The 20,105-nt window shown below is 42.8% G+C and overlaps 1 long non-coding RNA gene across 2 annotated transcripts in view; it reads left to right on the top strand.

The window, feature by feature from the left end:
• Positions 1 to 18,181, top strand: part of LOC139584427 (uncharacterized) — a 74,997-nt gene extending 56,816 nt beyond the window's left edge. For both annotated transcript variants that reach the window (XR_011676763.1, XR_011676762.1), the window contains exon 4: positions 17,567 to 18,181. This is a non-coding gene — a long non-coding RNA (uncharacterized lncRNA). The remainder of the gene's footprint in view (positions 1 to 17,566) is intronic.
• Positions 18,182 to 20,105: the final 1,924 nt, after the last annotated feature.

Raw genomic sequence — 20,105 nt, 5'->3', positions numbered from 1 at the left:
AGAGGGGTTCGCCAGCTTCAGCTGGAATGTCAGTTTGTTGTGTGATGAGTGATGGAAGTAAGAGGATGTATGGTGCAATCATAGAACAGAGGCCATAAGTCTCTAAGTATGAATGCCTCACAGAAAGAAGGCAGAAACCTGAACCAGGACGAGAGGTTCCGCATCTGATGATCCAAGGGGACCAGAAGGACCTCTTACAGTGATACCAGGAGATCTAGTCTACGTTCGAGTGTTCCGGAGGAAGTGGGATCAACCGAGGAGAGAAGGACCATATGAGGTGGGCAAAGCAACAAGAACGGCCGTCCAAGTGAAAGGAAGCTAGAGGTGGTACCATCTGAACCACTGCAGCTGAGTCCCAACAGAGAGAAGGATACAACCACATAGAGATGAGGACACAGAGGATGCTGATTCACCAGGAGGGAGCCCGGAGGGAGCAGGAGCAGCGGAAACGATTGAGACGCCAGGGAGGAGCCAAGAAAACAGCAAATCAAGTGAAGGCCATAATACGACAAGTGCACCGACTAATGCACCCAGAAGAGGAGGAGAGGCCTCACAAGGCACAGAATGAGAACATCTTTTCCCTAAAAATTGAAACCTTCCAGATGGAAGTTAAGTCCGGCCTGAGGAGGGAGCCTCAGGTGAAGAAAGAGGAGGAAAAGTCCCGCAAGCTGAAGAAAATGGGGATTTCCCCACAATTGACTTTCAAACTTTTGAATGGTCTCCTTTACAGACAATTGAAGTTAGAACAACAAAAGAATAATGACATTGACATAACAGAAGTAACAGTGAATGCTAGTATAGAACCAACAGACTAATGCACAATCAAGAGGTATGGTGGAAGCAGGAAGAGAAGAAAGGAATCAGCCGAACAATCCAAAAAGACTGACAAGGTTAGAATCTCTGTTCCACCTCAACTTATAACAGAAGCAGGAGAACTGAAGTCTATCTCAATCATAAGGATCAAACCCTTACCGGAGATGGCACTCTGTGGATGGACACATCACCAAACAAAGGGACAAGTCGTTTGGGATCCGAAAGGATGTGACCTGACATTAATCAAAGAAACAGACGAGAGGGTGCTCATCATGTATCAGATTGAACCAGTTGAAGGTGAAGAATTAATAGTTGAAATAGCAAGAACAACAGTGACCAAAGGGAGTAGCACCATGGTCATTAAGATTGATCCTACCCCTGCACCTGAACAGGAAGAACCTGTGACAACAACAAGGGTGGCGGCTGCTGTGACGACCACAGTAGCTACCACTAAGATGACATCGACCTCCCTTACCAAGCAGTTCACTGTACCCACAAAGCAACCTGAGACATCAGTCAGGAGAGTTTTTTACTGACATTTGGAACTTTCTGATAAACTCTAATGATCTACCTCAAGATAAGAACATTGAAAAAGCGACAGAATTAGATATATTAGAGCCACTCAAGGACAGCACACGAGAAGAAGTAGTGAAGAACGAGTGGTACAAATGGGCTAAGTATATGGCAAACAAACACAGAATGGACAATTGTATTTTGTGTAGAAAATCACATTTGTCTGATCTTTTAATAGTTTCTGAACTGTCATCATTTAAAAACTGTGTAAGTTGGAAAAAGGACCATTATACCAATAGAAAGTATTCTATTCCCTTGTGTGACATAGAATATAGGATTGCTCTGGGTAAGCACTAGGGGTAAAACTATGTTGAATAAGACCATGTTGGGAGACAATGATTGTGATGCCTATAACATTAGAACTGAATTAACTGTACCTCAATTAGACAGAGGTACCGTGGTTGAAGGAAAATATGAATGTTTTTACAGACACCACACCGAAGGAATTGATGTAGGAAACACCACAGTAGAAGTGATACTATTTGGGTGTTAGAGAATGTGGGAGTTTGTAAAAGAAATGGTAAAGGGTTGATTATGAATAGAAAAGGGTTGTGTGGTCACATAACTCAGGTTGCACCGTCTCTCACTATGCTAAAGAATCAAGACAGAGGTATTGCGGATAATTTCTGGATGTGTGGAAAAAACAAATTGTTGAATGTATTGCCTAATGAATGGATTGGTCTTTGTGTCTTAGTAAGAGCAATTCAACAGGTTACCATTATTAAATCACCCCACGATGACTATGTTAATTCTAGAGTTAAAAGGAAGTATGAGGAAGACCCTGAGGTATACCTTGATGCAATTGGCCAGCCTAGAGGTGTACCTCGAGAGTTCAAGGCAAGAGATGAAGTTAAATCAGGATTTGAATCTATGTTTTTGTGGATAACACCAAATAAAAATTTAGAGTGGATTAATTATAAATATTATAACCAACAGATGTTCATTAACTATACTGATTCGGCTCCAACGGCGTTGGGGGAACAGGTACAGGCTACCAGTAAAATGACTTGGCGAAATAGACAGGCTCTCCATTGGCTCTTAGCGGAGAAGGGTGGAGTTTGTGTCATGTTTGGGGATGACTGTTGCACCTTTATTCCCAATATTGCTATGGACAAACTCAAAGGATTATGAGCAGAAGTAAAGGCTAATACTGGTTTAGCCTCCCTTGTATGGGATTGGTTAGTCCTAGCGTTAGGAAAGTGGGGAGCCATGTTTGCTAGGATGGCCATCGTGTTGGAAGGAGGGTTATTGACTCTGGGTATTGCAGTTTGTTGTGTTATACCCCTGGTAAAGTTAATTGTGGTTCAGACAACAGTTAAACAGATGTCTGTAATGAGAGATGACTCTCCTGTGGTGATTGATCTTGTACCGGGAAGCCCAGGCAATTATACCAATAAGTATGGAAAGCCTTGCAATGCGGTTGGAGGACCTCTTGACTGCCCCTTTGGTAACCCTAACTGTCTCTATGAAGTGATTGGGGGGTTGGTCATGCGTGTCACGATTTTCGTAAGGATGATTTCCATGTATATGTTCAATTACCCAGTTCAGATATATGTTTACTTATACATGTCCACAAAAAGTGTCATTTGCGTCACTATTGCAAGTGGTGTACAAAAATTCATGAGGATGGTCATAACCATCACCCAGAACCTTTTTTTCTGTGCCAAGTGTTAAAGAGGAGATTGTCTTATTTGTAAGGATGAGGACTGTGCTCCTAGATAATGGGGTTTTAGCATTTTTATTTGGCCTGATGCTTTGTGTTCTTTGTATGTTTCTTTGAATTTTTTGATATATATCGATGAACATATATATATTTTCTTTTCCTTTCAATTAGTTTTGCCTTCTAAAATTAGGATCATTTTACAAACACATGTTAGGTAACAGAGGGTATTCCGGTTACAAGTGTCTATGGACCATGTCTTTAATCATTTCACAAAGGTTGGTAGGTGTCTGCAAGGGAGGATATTGTTGAAATGTTTGGTCTAGTTAGGTTTTCTTTAATGTTTCTGATTGGATCTTTTACTCTTATGAATATTGGAGATGTTTGGTCTAGTTGGTTTATATGCTTCACTTTGTTTTTATTTTTTGTATTTTCTTGTTTATCATAGGTCTTTTCATTTACTATCCCAAAGTCTTATTTGTATCATTTATGTGGCTTAATAGCCCCAGAGGGGGGATTGTAGTAGTAACATAAGACAGCTGAACATTAAAGTAGCGAGCCACATGTTCACATTGATCATGAGACTGTGGTAATGGAGATATACTAGGGGACGTTCTGGCCCTCTTGTTTTCTCCATTGTGCTGACGGACTGATCAGACACATGGGCACTTGAAACAGTTGGACACACTGGACTTGTGGTCTGCACATTCCACTGGAGGCACACATACCAGAGAGGCGCTTAAAGGCAATTGGACACTAGACATATGGTCTGACCATTCTATTACAAACATACATGTCAGACAGAGAGGCGCTTAAAGGCAATTGGACACACTAAGGATAGGGGAGACTAGAACAAAGAGTGCATTGATTTAGTGGTGAAGGGAAGGGGCATGGGGTCTGTTGACACACTGGGATAGAGGGTCCGGCCACCATTATAAACTGATTGAAGGCAGATGGTGGTGAATGACTTCATAGGGGACGGACAATACTATGTGGGTATAAATATAAAGGACTGGACTTCTGAGTGGGTGTGTTCCGCGGGGTGTGTTCCGCGGGGACATGCCAGTTGGCTGTACAGTTGTAATAAAGAGCATGTTTGAATTTACAAGTTCTGATAAGCGTTGTATTTGAAATGATTTTCCACGACAGTGGCTAGATGTGTCAAGCTTATAGAGACATACCCCAAGAGACTTGCAGCTGTAATTGCTGCAAAAGGTGGCTCTACAAAGTATTGAATTCGGGGGGTGAATAGTTATGCACGCTGAAGTTTTCAGTTGTCTTATAAATCAAATGATACAAACCCCCCAAAAATTGATTTTAATTCCAGGTTGTAAGGCAACAAAATAGGAAAAATGCCAAGGGGGGTGAATACTTTCACAAGCCACTGTAGCTAGATGTATAAGGCTAATGTTAATTAGCTGACATTGACCATGAAAGGAAATTAGGCTAGCGAGCAAGCATTTTAGCCAGGTAGCCTAAGACAACAAAAACTAAGTGTGTACTCAAAGACCGTTTTGTCAACACGAAAGAGAGGAGGATGGCATTGGCGTTGCTCTACAAGTAGGCTGAGTCAACATGTTTAATTCTACTTGCACTAACACGCACACTCCTCACTCACACACACACACACACACACACACACACACACACACACACACACACACAAATCAGAAACATGGACAGCCACATCAAATTTAACTTACGTTGATTGGACTAAATAGTTTTTTATATATTTTAGTTGTCACTGTATTAGACTAAGCATATGTCATTTGATGATGTTGAAATGTCGAAGTTGAAATGATGCTGGAATAGTGGAGGCAGCTCCTGTTTTCTTTACGACTTGTGTTAACTCTTCTAAATCAATAGTTGTTTAGTTGTCAGAAAATATTGGAAACATTAACTTGCTTGACCATGCTGTAGGTCATGTTATTGTTTGTTACATGCATTTTGCTTTGTGGACTTCACCGGACAGAGGTTGCTCTCTGGTTTTGTGATGAAACAAAGATGTGGTTGAATTGATTCTGACACTGTGTCTTCTTATTGTCTCTGCCTTTAGTAACATAGGTTGTAATATGGCCTTTTCTTCTGGCTTCCCCACTGATTTTACCCACTCACTGCCACTGAGTCTCACTGTCACAGCATGGTGCCAACTAACTAGACCATATATAGGCAACCAGTCATACAGTATAGGAATGAGGTGCCCATCTTGTACAAAACCCATACATTTAAGGTGGTAATGTGCTATTTAAACAAAACCTAAGGGGTCACCCGGCCACTGATTTGGTAAACGGCTGAGGGATGGGGCTGAAGAAATGGAACCACTCTCAAATTCATAGATAGAGCTATGTATGCAAGAACTGATCATCCATGACATCACAACTATAGTTTTAACCATGTTTTGAGGCTATACAATATTTGTTTACAATTACATACATTTCAAAGAATAGAGTATATTTTGGGTCTGACAGTTTTGCCAAGCTTGTGAGACATCAAGAATCAATGGGTATGTCATTTATTTAAAAGTCCAAAAATAGACACTCCGATTGCTCCTTTAATGGAAAGCTTGTTAACTGCTTGTCAAAGTGCTAGTGCAGAGACTGCATGGGCTCAGATCAATCAAACCTGTATGTACTGTACACTGTAACATGTAACTTATGGTAGTATACACAGTACTTATCGTTGTCATGATAGGCTAAGATACTGCATAAACATACATTAGCTATGGCAGGTTTGATTACATTTCACCCAGAGTCCCATTGTGAATATAATGGATCAGAGTTATGGCTGGTTTGTGTCTCTGTTGTACTGACATCGTAGAAGGAGGGAGGAATGAAGGATGGGTAGGTTTTTACAGGAATCCAGGGGATGTTCCACATAACCCTTTGTGCGTCTCTATATGATGGAGTAATGTTTACATTAAGTTTAATGACGATTATACTTGCCAAAATGAATATAGGTCTATGGTGGGCAATTGCTGGTGTGTGTTTATCTAGTCAGTGTTATCATCATTGAGTAAAGGTAAAGGGGGTTGGATGTTTGAGAAATAAAACACTGTAACTACATCAACTAAGAGTTAGGTATATCATACTGTAATATTTCTCATAAGGCTGAGATGTGAGGAATGGCATTCATATAAAGGGGAGGAATGACATTCATATAGACGGACAGTGGTTTAATGAAAGTACACAGGGAGCTCTCATTAGCCTCAGATAAAACATTTTGACAGTGTGTTCCCGTATTTCCTCTGTGACTAATAAGGATGCACACCCCTTCTGCAAGGGGAGGTAATCATAGTGCTTTGAGACAAGACCGGAGTGTCTGATGCGTCTATACTAGACTCGCTAACAGTAGCCCTTATCCAGTTTAGCTAAACACTCATTCACATAACTCTTTTAAGTTTACTTGAATCACAGTGTGAAACTGCAACAAAAACAAAGTACATGTTTTCAGTTACAGTAGCATAGAGCACAGAATGTCTTACACAATGACTGCACTAAATGTACGAAATAAGGAATGAGTAGTCAATCTAGAATCAAATATAAAGTTACTAGAATGCAACTGTATACTTGATATTGCTAGGTGTCCCTAGGGAGAATAGCACTGAAGCTAATGCAAAGTAGCTAATAGCTAACTAAATTCTTCATATTTTACAGAAACATCAAAATGATATGTGATAAACATTTATCTTGTGTTAATAAACAAATGTACTTACAGACATAGCATCTTACAAAGCTTATAAAGAAGGATGTTGAAGAATTGAAACTACTCTGTCACACTTGCACATCTTACATATTGCTTCACTTGCCAGGTCGCAGTTGTAAATGAGAACTTGTTCTCAACTAGCTTACCTGGTTATATAAAGGTGAAATTAAAAATAAACTTCTGAAACTGCTTCCTGTCACATGACACAAACAGGTAAATTCTAGACTGCTGAACTTAAACTGCCACTAGGGGGTGCTAAACAACACAGGTCCAGAACACTCCCTGCCTGGGGTCTTTAACGATCCCACATAAACCTAACTCTGACCACTGGGGTCTTCTGAAGAAAGAAGGAGAAACCCTACGGAGATAGGCAGAGAGAAGAACTTCATAGTTCCCTCCTTAGCAACTCTAACATTGACTTTCCTCACCATCCCGTCCCGGCTGGGAAGAGTCTTCACAATGATGGCCATAGACCATTCCTTTCTTTTAGCCTGACTGTCCTTTATTAAGAGAACATCCCTTTATTTAAGATCTGGCCTCTTGTCCTGCCACTTGCGTCGCCTCTGCAGCGTGCAAAGATACTCCCTCCACCACCTGTTCCAAAAGGTGTCCGCTAGACTTTATAGCTTCTTCCACTCTTGCTTGTAGAGTTCTACAGTACTTCCCCAAACTTGCCTGGTGGAGGAGGGGGGATGCCAGTCTTCTGGGTCAAGAGCATAGTTGGACTGAAGATGAGTGGTGATTCCGGGTCTGACGATACTGAGATGAGAGGTCTGGCATTCATCACAGCAGTGACCTCGGCCATCAGTGTTGTCAGGACTTTGTGTGTAAGGTATGAAGATCCACCTTGGAGGAGCATGCAGTCGAGGATACGACGTGCAATGCCAATCATTCGCTCCCATGCACCACCCATATGGGATGAGTGAGGTGGGTTGAACACCCAGATACATTTCTGTTCTTGGAGATACCGCTCCACACTCTCTGAACTGGAGCTTGATCCATCCTCAGGTCTCGGCAAGCACCAATAAAGTTTGGCACGGGCCCTCAGCTCCTCAAAAAGTTATATGGCTGCACCATTGAGTGCATCTTAACTGGCTGCATCATCGCTTGGTAGGGCAGCTGCTTGGCACCCGACCGCAAGACACTATAGAGGGTAGTGCGTATGGCCCAGTACATCACTGTGGCTGAACCCACTGCCATCCAGGACCTCTATACCAGGTGGTGTCAGAGGAAGGCCTTAAAAATTGTCAACGACTCCAACCACCCAAGTCATAGACTACGGTAAGTGACACCAATGCACCAAGTCTGGAACCAACAGGACAATTAACAGATTATACCCCCAAGCCATAAGACTGCAAAATAGTCCGGCTAGTTATTTGGTTAAATATTTAACTATCTGCATTGACCCTTTATTTACTAACTGTTTTCACTCATCCCACACACTGCTGTTATATGTCCTGTTGACTAGTCACTTTATTCCTAGTTATCTATCTACCTCAACTACCTCGTACCGCTGCACATGGACTCGCTACTTGTTCCTTGTGTATATAGCCAAGTTATCGCTACTCATTGTGCATTTCTTATTGCTTTTCTATTATTTCTCTCTCTGTATTGTTGGGAAGGGCCTGTAAGTAAGCTTTTCACTGTTAGTCTACACCTGTTGTTTACCAAGCATGTGACAATTACAATTTTATTCGATTGGTGCTTATATTTGTCCTATTTCACACATTCAAGTGTGTATTAATACGCATGTGTGAATTATATACATCTTTTTTGCATATCTCAACTCCCCCTTAGACGTCCTTGGAAAGCAGCGTCACAGCCACTGTAAGTGCTTTGCTCAAGGGCACCACATAGGGATGTAGTACACTTAAGTGGGGGCATGAATAGCTGAGAGGTGGTGGTCATGAGGTAGGCTCTGTGTGATATGGAGGTCTAAGAGTCAACCTGAAGAGTTATGTTCTGCCTAAGGTTACTGTTCACACAGGACTCTGTGGTCGTATCAGTTCAGAGAGAGAGTGGTCTCGGCAATCCCAGACCTAGGGCAGCAGCACTAGGTTTGGGAATCATGTCAGATCTTCTTGGCCAGTTTGTAGAGGGTGCTCTTCAGACAGACAACTCTCCCAACATGGTTGTAAACTTGAAACAATTACGTCATAGCGCTTGCAAACTACTCACTAGCCCATCTGTAAATAGCCCACCCAACTACCTCATCCCCATATTGTTATTTATTTTTGCTCTTTTGCACCCCACTATCTCTACTTGCACATCATCATCTGCACATCTATCACTCCAGTGTTAATGCTAAATTGTAATTATTTCACCACTATGGCCTATTTATTGTCTTACCTCCCTAATCTGACTACATTTGCACACACTGTATATAGATGTTTCTATTGTGTTATTGACTGTACGTTTGTTTATCCCATGTGTAACTCTGTGTTGTTGTTTTTGTCACACTGCTTTGCTTTATCTTGGCCAGGTCGCAGTTGTAAAATGAGAACTTGTTCTCAACTGGCCTACCTGGTTAAATAAAGGTGAAATAAAAATAAAATAAAAAACTGACTAGGTTTCCTACTGCCTTGTAGAAACCAGTCCTTTGATCCACAATGACTTTTTGTCCAAATAATGACGTTAACCAATCAATAAAACGTTTGTGCAGAATCAGTACGCCTGAAGCACTGATGGCCTTCTCTTCCCTGCTGTGTTAAAAATCTACAATTAGATTAAAGGACCCCTTTAGGTATCCAAATAAAATATTTAAAAAATATGTTATAAAGTATTGAATTTGGCCCATAGATATGCATTGAATAGCAAAAAAGACAGTCAAAAAATGTATCATACGGAACAAGGTGTTGAAGTGTCTGTCCTACATCTAGGAGATATAAGAAAGCTTAGGAAATATTTTGGTGTTTTTTTTACACACATTTAACCACTTTTTGGGTGGTTATGCACAAAACTCCCATATTTCCATTATTTATTTTTTTAACGGTACTGGTTACATTCAGACGAGTACCATGACACTTGTGGGGTTCATAGAGCAACATGGAGATCACCACCATGATCGTGAGAATCTCCCCTTTCCACAGTGGGGTGACATTAGTTTGTATCCCAAACTGTTCGGACGCTGCAAACATAAGTTGGCACATCGACTGTACTGACTTCAGACGAGTCCCCTGACACTTGGGGGGGTCTACAGTGCGAGTCCAGTGACACTTATGGGAGTCGTAGGATAACAATAACACCATCGTGTTCGTGAGAGTCTCCTCTTTCCATAGAGTGGTCATAATAGTTTATGATAAGAATTAACAAAAATTTTGTAGAGAGGATCAGACCTGAATGCAATGCTTAACTAGTTGCCTTGAACGCAGCTCCCTACTAACTCAACAAGCACCAGCTGTTACTAACTTCCAATCAGCTCCATGCATGTTATAACACTTTAACTAGATGCTGTGAACGCAGCTTCTCAACCGCATCAGCTGCAACTCATTTCTAATCCCCCTCCACCACTGCCACCCTACTTAAACCTGACCAAACCAACATTCTAATCCCCCTCCACCACTGCCACCCTACTTAAACCTGACCAAACCAACATTCTAATCCCCCTCCACCACTGCCACCCTACTTAAACCTGACCAAACCAACATTCTAATCCCCCTCCACCACTGCCACCCTACTTAAACCTGACCAAACCAACATTTGAATCCACCTCCACCACTGCCACCCTACTTAAACCTGACCAAACCAACATTCTAATCCCCCTCCACCACTGCCACCCTACTTAAACCTGACCAAACCAACATTCTAATCCCCCTCCACCACTGCCACCCTACTTAAACCTGACCAAACCAACATGTTAACCCCCCTCCACCACTGCCACCCTACTTAAACCTGACCAAACCAACATTCTAATCCCCCTCCACCACTGCCACCCTACTTAAACCTGACCAAACCAACATTCTAATCCCCCTCCACCACTGCCACCCTACTTAAACCTGACCAAACCAACATTCTAATCCCCCTCCACCACTGCCACCCTACTTAAACCTGACCAAACCAACATGTTAACCCCCCTCCACCACTGCCACCCTACTTAAACCTGACCAAACCAACATTCTAATCCCCCTCCACCACTGCCACCCTACTTAAACCTGACCAAACCAACATTCTAATCTCCCTCCACCACTGCCACCCTACTTAAACCTGACCAAACCAACATTCTAATCCCCCTCCACCACTGCCACCCTACTTAAACCTGACCAAACCAACATTCTAATCCCCCTCCACCACTGCCACCCTACTTAATCCTGACCAAACCAACATTCTAATCCCCCTCCACCACTGCCACCCTACTTAAACCTGACCAAACCAACATTCTAATCCCCCTCCACCACTGCCACCCTACTTAAACCTGACCAAACTAACATGCTAATCCCCCTCCACCACTGCCACCCTACTTAAACCTGACCAAACTAACATGCTAATCCCCCTCCACCACTGCCACCCTACTTAAACCTGACCAAACCAACATTCTAATCCCCCTCCACCACTGCCACCCTACTTACACCTGACCAAACCAACATGCTAATCCCCATCCACCACTGCCACCCTACTTAAACCTGACCAAACCAACATTCTAATCCCCCTCCACCACTGCCACCCTACTTAAACCTGACCAAACCAACATTCTAATCCCCCTCCACCACTGCCACCCTACTTAAACCTGACCAAACCAACATTCTAATCCCCCTCCACCACTGCCACCCTACTTAAACCTGACCAAACCAACATTCTAATCCCCCTCCACCACTGCCACCCTAATCCCCCTCCACCACTGCCACCCTACTTAAACCTGACCAAACCAAAATTCTAATCCCCCTCCACCACTGCCACCCTACTTAAACCTGACCAAACCAACATGCTAATCCCCCTCCACCACTGCCACCCTACTTAAACCTGACCAAACCAACATGCTAATCCCCCTCCACCACTGCCACCCTACTTAAACCTGACCAAACCAACATTCTAATCCCCCTCCACCACTGCCACCCTACTTAAACCTGACCAAACCAACATGCTAATCCCCCTCCACCACTGCCACCCTACTTAAACCTGACCAAACCAACATTCTAATCCCCCTCCACCACTGCCACCCTACTTAAACCTGTCAAAACCAATATTCTAATCCCCCTCCACCACTGCCACCCTACTTAAACCTGACCAAACCAACATGCTAATCCCCCTCCACCACTGCCACCCTACTTAAACCTGACCAAACCAACATTCTAATCCCCCTCCACCACTGCCACCCTACTTAAACCTGACCAAACCAACATTCTAATCCCCCTCCACCACTGCCACCCAACTTAAACCTGACCAAACCAACATTCTAATCCCCCTCCACCACTGCCACCCTACTTAAACCTGACCAAACCAACATTCTAATCCCCCTCCACCACTGCCACCCTACTTAAACCTGACCAAACCAACATTCTAATCCCCCTCCACCACTGCCACCCTACTTAAACCTGACCAAACCAACATTCTAATCCCCCTCCACCACTGCCACCCTACTTAAACCTGACCAAACCAACATGCTAATCCCCCTCCACCACTGCCACCCTACTTAAACCTGACCAAACCAACATGCTAATCCCCCTCCACCACTGCCACCCTACTTAAACCTGACCAAACCAACATTCTAATCCCCCTCCACCACTGCCACCCTACTTAAACCTGACCAAACCAACATTCTAATCCCCCTCCACCACTGCCACCCTAATCCCCCTCCACCACTGCCACCCTACTTAAACCTGACCAAACCAACATGCTAATCCCCCTCCACCACTGCCACCCTACTTAAACCTGACCAAACCAATATTCTAATCCCCCTCCACCACTGCCACCCTACTTAAACCTGACCAAACCAATATTCTAATCCCCCTCCACCACTGCCACCCTACTTAAACCTGACCAAACCAACATGCTAATCCCCCTCCACCACTGCCACCCTACTTAAACCTGACCAAACCAACATGCTAATCCCCCTCCACCATTGCCACCCTACTTAAACCTGACAAAACCAATATTCTAATCCCCCTCCACCACTGCCACCCTACTTAAACCTGACCAAACCAACATGCTAATCCTCCTCCACCACTGCCACCCTACTTAAACCTGACCAAACCAACATGCTTGCTGTGTTCTGAAGTGCATGTTGCGTTGCACGACACTCTGCTTTACTAGCCTCATCAAGAGATTGTATCCTTTGCCATCACCACAGCAGCCTAACTACCACAGCCTGACGATGTCTACCTGAGACTCCAAGCCGAACTCTTGAGTCCACACCCCTGGATCCTTCATCTGGCCCATTCTCTCCTGAATCCTTCTCACATCATTTTCCTCAATAAATATTCTAAACCCATTTCAATGTCTGGTCTTTAAAACTCGTGAAGTAAGCCAAACTGTTCAGATGCTACAGACGTTTTTGCGAGAAGACCGATCTTCAGGATGTCTCATGGTCTGACAAAACACCTCTATAGCTCGGCCACCTTCCACTGCAGATGCGGAACGCCGAAATAGGAGGTTGTAATGGATTAAGATGCAGCCCATACAAACAAAAACAGATCTCTAGCTTAAATTGACGGATTTTGATGGTTATTTTTTTATGTTACTTAGATTGAGGCACCGGTATGTCAATCAACTCCAGGAGGTTTTAATGACCAGTATGGTTGTCAACTGGTGCAATGAAATCTGAATTTAGGATCGGAGTGCTACAAATTTCACTACACAATGGGTGAAATGGAGAAATGCTACATAATTCCCTTATTAATTAAATCCATTAATTTGGTCACTGTATGGTATCAGAGCAGCACTCTACTGTGGTGTGGTGTGATAGATTCACTGCGCTTTGGGAGTTTGTGTTTTCTCAGTTTCTATTTATAATGTGCACGTATACAACCAATTAATTAAGGCAGACTGCATAATATGTCTTTAGCAACAGGACTTGTGTTTCTGAGACTGTAGGCTAATTATGGACATCGGAGTGTATCCGCATTTGAAAAAAGGAGAACATTTTGGGAACACAAACTACCTGGGAGATGTCATGTCAACGTAATCAGTTTTCATCCTTGTCAATAAAGGTGGTAATTGGGAGCATATTCAGTGTGCGGGTCTTTCTGTTCTTTTCAGATGTCTTGTCTGGACAAAACCTTCTGTATACGTCACATTTTGGTGACACAATAAATAGCATTAAAACAACGATTTGAATGCGTGTTTGTGTATGTTGACATAGCCATGGTGAATACTGGTGGAGAACACAGTAATCCTCCCATGGGGATTGGCTCACCCACACAACCTTTTACACTGACTTTACATATCCATGGCAACTATTTTCCTCTCACAATGGGACCAGAGATGTCCATTGACTCCATTGAGAGAATCCCACACATCACAGGGTTAACCACAGGGAAAGGGTTTAATTATTGCAGTGGACTAAATCAGGGTCACACAAAGTGATTCTTGGAAGTCTTAAATAAATCTACTTTGAAACAAAAGTATACACCTCACACACATGGTTATGGGCTTAAAAAAAGAAGACCCCTGTACCATGTCAGATATAGAGTAGAAATGTATTACATTTTGAGTTTGCACCCCAATATTACACTTTATATACCTCACAGAAGACTGAAATATAACAAAACCGTTTGACATAGAAACACCGGATTTTCGTAATTTTTTTATTTTTATAATATTTATTAATTATGAAATTATGAAAATTCCACCCTTGAGGCCATTAGAGGGCGATTTGGTCAGTTGACTGCAGGAAAGGGCTGCACTATGTCCAATACACTGTATGTCAACACTCTTGGTCATAAAACGAATTTGTATGGGTCCACACTACACTATGTCCAATACACTGTATGTCAAGCGGCTATGTTCAAACTCCATACTAGTAAACACTCTTAGTCAGTAAATGAATTAGTTCTGTGATCTGAGAGAGTTAAGATATATGGATTTGTATAGAAATGGCATCTTACTCTCTTATCGCTCAGATACAGTACGTATCTCTCAGTAACTCTTCTGACCAACCTATTTTCAGCACTGCCTCACTCTCCAGTGTGACAGCTATGGTGGTGGTGGCTGCTATAGTCTTTTTTATGACATGGTGGGCTTCTGCCCCAGCTTATATTTAATTCAGCATGTCTTCAGAGATCTTCTGTTCAGAGGGTTTCTGAAATGAATGCCCTTGAGCGGATCTACTCTTCACTTATACTGCATGTTTTATGTTTCAACTGTGCATTTAGGCATGAAATGTATATTTGGAGAGTAGAAGTAAGGATTTGGTTCTCACGGGGAATGGAAGTATTTAGTGTTTTATTAGGATCCCCATTAACTGTTTCCAAGGCAGCTGCTACTCTTCCTGGGGTCCACACAGGAAACAAAATAACATACATAAAACACACAATATAATAACACCACATAATACAATGTATAATACAATAGTTAATACAATATATAATACAATAGTTAATACAATGTATAATACAATACATAATACAATACAAAATATATCAAAATGTTCTGTGTCTCTTCACAGTCCCTGTTGTGTCGTAAGATGTTCTTTCAAAGGAAAAGTAGTCCATTGAATATGGCTTTTAGCCCTGGTGAGGTTGGACCAGTTTGAGAGAAGTGTGTTTACTTTCTGTCCTTTTGAAAGTGCATCTCAACAAACAAGATGCATGTCTTTTTATTGAATGACAGTCATTAACAAGCATCCTCTGCTAGCTTTCCATCCAGCACACCTAAACCTCACATCACCGGGTTATTGTGCTTGCCATCATATTTCCCTGTAGTTCAACCCATTAGATCCCATTTCAGTGCCTTTGCTGGCCATGGGCTGTGTGCTATCCATTCAGCACACTTTGCCAAGTCAACATACTAAAATATGAATGTGTTGGGGCCATAGGGCAGTGAGCTGCTATCTCTCTAGGTAACGAGGAGCTTCTGAGGGGCCGGTAGGCCCCAGGCCCCTGGCCTCATCACCACCAATATAGGGATTGAAGATTCCTAAAAGGGAATAGTGAGCAATAACCCGGCCAAGACATTAATGTGCTCTTATTAGGGAGGAGAGGGAGAAGAGAGACTGTAGAGACCAGCTCACTGAGACACTGACAGGAAAAGCACAGTCAGATAGTTAGCCTCAGACATGAGATAAAGGCACATTCTGCACAGATCAGAACAGAATGGAACATAACAGAATGGAACAGAATAGAATAGAAGAGAATGTAACATAACAGGACAGATCAGAATGGAACAGAACAGAATAGAAAAGATCAGAACACATCAGAGGAGAACAGAACAGAACCGGATGGAACAGAACATAAAAGAACCGAATGGAACAGAATAAAAAATTATGGAAAAGAACAGAATGGAACAGAACAGAATAGAAAAGATCAGAACACATCAGAAGAGAACAGAACAGAACCGAATGGAACAGAACATAAAAGAACCGAGTGGAACAGAATAAAAAATAATGGAAAAGAACAGAACAGAGCAGAATGGAACAGAACAGAACAGAGCAGAACAGAATCGAACATAACGGAACAGAACAGAACAGAATGGAACAGACTCAGAGCAGGCTCATACACAATCTGTGTTGGATGAGTTTGCTTGGTTCAGGCTTCGGGAGAGAGAACAGATCATTTAGAAACAGAATCTCCTACTCCTCTCTAACCTGCAGTAGAGCCCTATAGGATCCCACTGCAGAGGAGCACATGCCTATTATACCTTGTCCTCTGACAAAACAACAACAACATCAACAATCCTATTCTGGTATTCTACAGAAGGAGCCTACTGTCTAGTTCCCTTCCTGTTGTTTACACAGTCATTCAAAGAACAGAAAACACAGTGGACTTAACCAAACCACAAAAAAAAATCAACAATAGCTGATTGGTCCAATATAATCATCATCAGGTGAGGTCCCATAGGACATTATGTGCGCATGATTGTAAGTTGCTTTGGATAAAAGGGTCTGTTAAAAGGCGTATATTATTATTATTATATTACTCCGTGGTATGGACTGTGAAATAATTGGGGCATTTGGGAGGACCATTAAAGCAGAATACCATGCAGAGAAATGAATAAATGCATCAAATGAATTCTATGTTCTAATGAATTAATTTGCTTTGAGCAAAGTGGCCCAGCTTTCGTTTCCTTTTTGTCGAAGAACAACTTAGTTTTGTATCAATTCTGCTGTGCTAATTTTACTGTGTTAAAATATTGTTTTGAAGTAAACCTATGGACTGGTCATGACATTCCTCATCATTAGTAGGTTTCAGCATTTTTGTTTTAAAGTAAACAATTACTGGTCGTACTTGGTTCGGACACTTGTCATATGGTTTTACAGAGCCTTACTATGAGGCATTTCCTGAGCTCCCTGTGTGCACAGGCAGTAGTCATGTCTAGCCATTTGCAGCAAGGCCTTTCTATGTCTGGACTTGCTATTGATTTGCTACATCATGAAATTCACATCTTATTAACCATCCATCATGGCAGCAACAAAGCCCTGACCTATAGGCTCAACAAATTATAGCATGATACAGTAGGAAAGACATTTGAAAGGGCGATTGGAAAATAAGTTCACATGTCATATGCATTACAAATTATATTTTTCTCTCCGGTCGATTCACTAAATAGATTTTTCTCAATATGTCAGATCAATGGTCAGCCTCCAGCTCCTGAAGTTGCATGGGAGAAGTGTATGTACTATGTTTTATAATGTCAACACTTACCCTCCCTCTTCCCCCCTGCTGATAGGTTCCTGCGGGAGACTGTGGTCTGTGCTTCACAACCTGTCTGGCCAGAGAAAGACCAGCTCCCTCAGTAGCAGCAGCGTTTCCATTCCTTCTTCAAAGCGCCTGCTGCTGTGCTTCTGTTTACAATGAGGGCGAACACAGCTCTGTATGGGTTAGCGCCACACAATTAAGCCCACCGGGATACGATAGTGCAGAAGCAATCACGGGATGGCAAGGTGAGAGGGAGAGAAGGTTGCATGGGGATGGAACACGCAGCAGAGACATGTCAGATGTTAGGGTGATAGTTGACTGAGTGAACCCATGGTAACCAGATTCAGACCTCTCATACATGATCACTACCTACAGTTCCTACGCCAAACAGGACCTATTGTTCAAAACCCAATAGAAAAGTAGGCCTGTATATCATGTGTGTGGGGTGAATCATAATGAACATGTGAAAATGCATCCCAGGGCCCTGTGCCTGAAGAAATTGATGGTTGCTGGGGAATATTGCCTCATTGTGATAATGGTATAAATGAATCACAAAATGATCAAGGTTTTTCTCTTTCCTCTGCTATATTATTAAACTATGAATGCTGATTAATTTGCATATTCAATAAATTATTATCAGACATCATTCAACAGAAATACTTAAATATCTTTTAAACTGTGAATATTCAGATCATAGTAAATGGCAGGCCTTTATCTTAGCGTATTGTTCTTGTAGTGAATCTCTGAAGAAAACAACCACCTACTGTGTTTTATTAAAAGTTCCAAAAAACAGGGGCTTTTGTCACTGAATGGGCTCTATTCAATCCGCATTGTGGAAATTCAGCTTTACAGCATAATTAAAATTTTAAGGCAATGTTCCAGCTTTGGGAGAGACTGCATTCCCGGTAAACGCTGCTTATATCGGCTCAATTGGAAATTACTTTTACATTTCTATCGCGGAATCTGTAACGCTTCAGCTTTTGACCTTTTGAAATGCACAAAGAAAATATAGAGCCACTTTATGAAGCCAGGTCTGAATGTAAACAGGAGCCACAACAAGGCCAGAGTCGAAGCTCATCTACATGTCCATGAGTTTTGGCAATGATTTGCAGCCTACCCATAATACAGCCATTATATCGCTGAAGGCTGAGTGTTTGAAGATGACTGGAGAGCAGCACGCACTGAGAGCAGTCTTTAATGACACATGACTCTACACAGGAAGGGCCAGGTGCAAGAGGCAGGCCATTCAGCTGGCTTTGGGAAGGGGAGGAGTGGGAACTATGGGGAGAATGCAGAAGTGATGAAAGACAGGGAGGTGTCATCTTCTAAATCAAATCAAATCAAATGTATTTATATATCCCCTCGTACATCAGCTGATATCTCAAAGTGCTGTACAGAAACCCAGCCTAAAACCCCAAACAGCAAGCAATGCAGGTGTAGAAGCACAATGGCTAGGAAAAACTCCCTAGAAAGGCCAAAACCTAGGAAGAAACCTAGAGAGGAACCAGGCTATGAGGGGTGGCCAGTCGTCTTCTGGCTGTGCCGTGTGGAGATTATAACAGAACATGGCCAAGATGTTCAAATGTTCATAAATGACCAGCATGGTCAAATAATAATAATAATCACAGTAGTTGTCGAGGGTGCAGCAAGTCAGCACCTCAGGAAAAAATGTCAGTTGGCTTTTCATAGCCGATCATTAAGAGTATCTCTACCGCTCCTGCGGTCTCTAGAGAGTTGAAAAGAGCAGGTCTGAGACAGGTAGCACGTCCGGTGAACAGGTCAGGGTTCCATAGCCGCAGGCAGAACAGTTGAAACTGGAGCAGCAGCACGGCCAGGTGGACTGGGGACAGCAAGGAGTCATCATGCCAGGTAGTCCTGAGGCATGGTCCTAGGGCTCAGGTCCTCCGAGATAGAGCAAGAAAGAGAGAATTAGAGAGAGCATACTTAAATTCACACAGGACACCGGGTAAGACAGGAGAAGTACTCCAGATATAACAAACTGACCCTAGCCCCCCGACACAAACTACTGCAGCATAAATACGAGGCTGAGACAGGAGGGGTCAGGAGACACTGTGGCCCCATCCGATGATACCCCCGGCCAGGGCCAAACAGGAAGGATATAGGAAGGATAGGAAGGATATATAAGAAGGATATAACCCCACCCACTTTGCCAAAGCACAGCCCCCACACCACTAGAGGGATATCTTCAACCACCAACTTACCATCCTGAGACAAGGCCGAGTATAGCTCACAAAGATCTCCACCACGGCACAACCCAAGGGGGGGGCGCCAACCCAGACAGGAAGATCAACCCACTCAAGTGACGCACCCCTCCTAGGGACGGCATGAAAGAGCACCAGTAAGCCAGTGACACCAGTAAGCCAGCCCCTGTAATAGGGTTAGAGGCAGAGAATCCCAGTGGAGAGAGGGGAACCGGCCAGGCAGAGACAGCAAGGGCGATTCGTTGCTCCAGAGCCTTTCCGTTCACCTTCACACTCCTGGGCCAGAGTACACTCACATATGACCCACTGAAGAGATAAGTCTTCAGTAAAGACTTAAAAGTTGAGACC

Source organism: Salvelinus alpinus, chromosome 9 (assembly GCF_045679555.1).
Source record: "Salvelinus alpinus chromosome 9, SLU_Salpinus.1, whole genome shotgun sequence".
Lineage (NCBI taxonomy): Eukaryota > Metazoa > Chordata > Actinopteri > Salmoniformes > Salmonidae > Salvelinus > Salvelinus alpinus.
The sequence above is the reverse complement of the archived record's forward strand: the minus strand, read 5'-3'. Positions and strand labels throughout refer to the sequence as shown.